General features: G+C 46.4%; 2 protein-coding genes across 3 annotated transcripts in view; one reads left to right on the top strand and one right to left on the bottom strand.

Annotated features, from left to right (window-relative positions):
• Nucleotides 1-4,029, top strand: part of NECAB2 (N-terminal EF-hand calcium binding protein 2) — a 425,733-nt gene that overhangs the window by 382,492 nt on the left and 39,212 nt on the right. The window lies entirely within an intron of this gene.
• SLC38A8 (solute carrier family 38 member 8) overlaps nucleotides 1-4,029 on the bottom strand; it is a 36,212-nt gene that overhangs the window by 30,952 nt on the left and 1,231 nt on the right. The gene's annotated exons all lie outside the window — the stretch shown is intronic.

Raw genomic sequence — 4,029 nt, 5'->3', positions numbered from 1 at the left:
TAGTGAGGTTGTCCTATAATTACACTCTTTCTTCACTCCATTTTCTAGCCCTTGATTTAGTTTATTTTGCTGCACAGATCCCCTTCCTAATGGGGATAATATCACTGCTGAATTAAAACAGTAAGATACCATCACTAGCAAGATTTTTTTTCCTTCTACCTTAGCCTTATACACTTACCAGAACTGGCTTTAAACTATGACAAACACTGCTGATCTTGTAGCTATAGCACCTCTGAGCTCAGGAACTTGGGAATGTGCTCAAGCAGTTAGTCCATACTCCAGGGGCAGGCAATTATTTCAGGTGGAGGGCCTCTTAATAAGTTTTGGTGAGCTGTCAAGGGCTGCATGGGTAGTCCCACCCCTTGATGTTGCCCCACCCCCTGGTCACCATCTTGGGACTGAAAGTCCCACCTCTAACCTCTGCCACCAGAAGTCCCTCCCTTTATCCCCCAGACATACTTCTTTTTGGAGGGGGGGTTGCCATCTTAGAACCAGAAAAAAAAAACAACAAATCATACACTAAGTCAAATACCTACTATAATATATTTTATTACAAAAAATATTTTTGTCGTGACTTGTGTTTGCATACTGTATACAGAGGTGACTACATGATAACTCAAAAATAAATACTTAGTTTTTAATTGTGGAGGGTGTATGGTGGGGTATGGGTGTGGGTGTATTGTGGGGTGTGTGTGGGGGTGGGGGTTTTGTGAGCAACACTAAGTCAAATACCTACTATAATATATTTTATTACAAAAAATATTTTTGTCGTGACTTGTGTTTGCATACTGTATACAGAGGTGACTACATGATAACTCAAAAATAAATACTTAGTTTTTAATTGTGGAGGGTGTATGGTGGGGTATGGGTGTGGGTGTATTGTGGGGTGTGTGTGGGGGTGGGGGTTTTGTGAGCAGATGTGGCTGTGGGGGGGGCATAGGGTATGTTGGGGTATGTGGAGGTTGTGGGGAGAGGGTGTGGGTATGTGAGGGAGGGTGGGGAGTGGGGACCCCCCACACACCCCCCATGGTGAAACAGCAGCAGGTGGGATGCTCAGGGTGCAGGTGCCTGGCAGGGAACAGCTCCAGCAGCACCGCACATCACAGCAATGGGCACAACCTCTCCTGGGCTGTCTTTATTGTTGGTGCTCCCTTTCAGTCACACAGCCCCTGTGCTCGCACAACATGGGAGAGAAGCCCCAGGTGCTGCAGCTGGCTGCCTTCCCGCCGGGGCTGCACAGCAGGTAAGAGAAGCCCCAGGTGCCTTCCTTTGGGGGGCAGGGAAGGCAGCTAGCTCCAGACCCGGGACTTCCCTCCTGTGCTGTGCAAGTGTAGGGGCTGCACGTGACTGGAAGGGAGCGCCAGCGCTACAGGCAGCCCAGCAGAGGTTGTGAAACCTCACTGCTGTGCAGTGCTGGCCAGAGCTGCACGCCACTGGGCACCTGCACCCCGAGTACCCTACCTGCTGCTGTTGCCACTACTTGCCGGGGCTGTGCGCCATGGGGGGGAATATGTAGGGGGGTCCCCACACAGCCCACCCTCCCTCACACCCACACACTGCCCAGCCAAGTTGTGCAATGCCACCGCCCCCCTAGGTGTGGGCTCTGCGCTGCCACCATCCCCACGGTCCACACTCTTGCCCAGCTCCAGCTATACCCCTGCCACTTCCCAACTTGCTGCCCAAAGCCAGCAGGAGACCAGGGAAGCAGAGCAGGTCCCCAGGGGCAGCAGCCCTGCATGGAAGCTGTGTGCTGGCTGGCCAGGCCCTTCCGCCTGTGAGGGTGGGAGCAAGGCAGTAGAGTATGTTTGTGCTGTGTGTACACATGGGCACCTCATTCCCACCCTCATGGGTGGAAGGGCTGGGCAGGGCACAATTTGCTGGTGGGCGCTGTGGGCTGGATGAAAGTGCTTGGTGGGCCAGATCTAGCCCACAGGCTGTATTTTACCTGCCATACTCAGTTTCTTATTATTGTGGGTCCGCTGCTGGCAGTACCAGAGCTAGTGTGGTCAGGGCAAGCTAGCTCAAGTAAACTTGCACAAACTGCAATGACTACAGTGCAGACCTACCAGGGTGGAATAGAACAACTTAGCCATCATGATAGATCATTACATGCAAATTGGGGAATAATAGCTCTTCACTAACCTAATACTTCTGAGGTAGCAGCCACACTATTTTGGATTTGTGTTGTGTCACTTGAGAGGTGAGAATAAGAGGACTAGGCAGTGCCACTGGGAATCTTGCTAGCTGCATGCTAAAAGCCCTGTCTGCTTTATAAGGCAGTAAGTCTTTTGCTTAAGACAGAGTCCTCCAAATTTTTATCACTTTTCTATTGCACCTAGTCCCACTAGGGGAAAACAGATATACACAGCAGTAATCATTACATGCATTATTATTTTACAGGATTGAACCCAGAGTCCTTTAATTTCTTGTACTGAAGATTAGAGAGGCAAAGAAATAAATATACAGGCTTATACAGAACATGCTTTTAGGGTGATGCTATAATAGTAGATTCAAGAAGATTGCTCAAAAACAAACACAAACCCTCTGCCTTTTGGTATTCATTGTTTTTTTCTTTAAGTAAAATACTTAACTATATTAAAATATTGTTGTAACAATAGAGAATAGAGTAAATCTCCCCTGGGAAGAACTTATGTTTTTGAACTAGTTGTTTATTTCCAGAGTGGATGAAAACAACAGAGTTGACTGAAGAGATGATTAAACATTGTGTATGTTTAACTTGAACTACTTTATTATTACTTATATATTAAACAGTAATTTAGCTAATAGATCATTTACATCTGGTGTTGAGGAAAGGCTTTTGTTTATATTCCTACCCAGCTTGTATTCTGTTCCTTTCACTTCTTTCCATAGACTTAACCTGCATGCTATTGAAAATAAAAGGAACCAATTATTACGTAAAGTCTTTGACATTTCTCAGGAGTTCTTCAATTGATTACCAAGATGGAGACATACAAAGATTGTGAATGCAAGTTACACAGTTTAATATAGTGAGAAACTATGCAACACATTCTTGGAAATATGAATAAAGGCCTGATCCTTGGACCTTGGATCAGGCAGGGAGAGGAAGGGAACTGTATAGCCTGATCCAAAAGAACTTGTAAAACTGTGCTCCTGAAAGCAAAACTCAGCTGTTATGTCATCCTGGAAGTCCCTAACCTGCAGAGGCATCTCATTCTTAAGGTTAAGGGTCCCCAGGCACCTAAAGTTCTGTCTTAGTACATCTCTCGCATCTAAGCTTGCTGGGGGTCCATTGTTTCATGCTCTCTTCTGAGACATTCATTGTTGCAGGTGCACTCAACATAGCTAACCCACACAGGTAAGAATAGGCTCACAAAGTGTTTGCTATTGCATTTCAGTTACAACATGGCTGGAGAAGCCTCCACCTTTGACAGCAGTCAATTAGCTAAAGGAACAGAAGAGATCAAGGGATCACGGTGAAGAGACCAGAACCGAAGCTTTTCCTTCTGTACTTATACATGCAAGGCTTATGGAGGTGGGGAAGAATGTGAGTGCATTTGTACTGGTCTCTCAAACTTGTGGGAGGGAGGAGGGAGTGCAAAAATCAGATGATTATTTCTTCTTTCCAAAATGGAAGGATCCTACCAGGATAAGCCAGGCACCTGGACTAACACTGTACACCATGTGGTGCAGTTTCTCTGGCACCATTAATCTTGCATTTCTCCTTCCACTGTGGCACCACTACCAGAGGGAGGGTACAGTCTAACTGATAACCTAGTGGTTAAAGCACTCAGAGGTGGGAGACATGGCTTAGAATCTCCTCAGACAAAGCAGGGTGCTGAACATAATCTCCAGTGTCCCAAGGTGATTTCTCTAACCACTGAAACCTAGCTGAAGAATGGAGCTCCACATTTTATTTTTTTTACTTTTTAATGAGAGTGGCTATGGCTGCTCTGCATTGAGCTCTTAATGGTAGGCATGCTTGGTGGACCAGCCCCCTGGGAGGAGTGGTTGTGGTGAAGAATGCAGTTTGGGGATCCTGTTTGGTTA

Source organism: Alligator sinensis, unplaced genomic scaffold (assembly GCF_000455745.1).
Source record: "Alligator sinensis unplaced genomic scaffold, ASM45574v1 scaffold97_1, whole genome shotgun sequence".
Taxonomy (NCBI): domain Eukaryota; kingdom Metazoa; phylum Chordata; order Crocodylia; family Alligatoridae; genus Alligator; species Alligator sinensis.
Note: the sequence above shows the minus strand (reverse complement) of the source record. Positions and strands in the feature narration are given on the sequence as shown.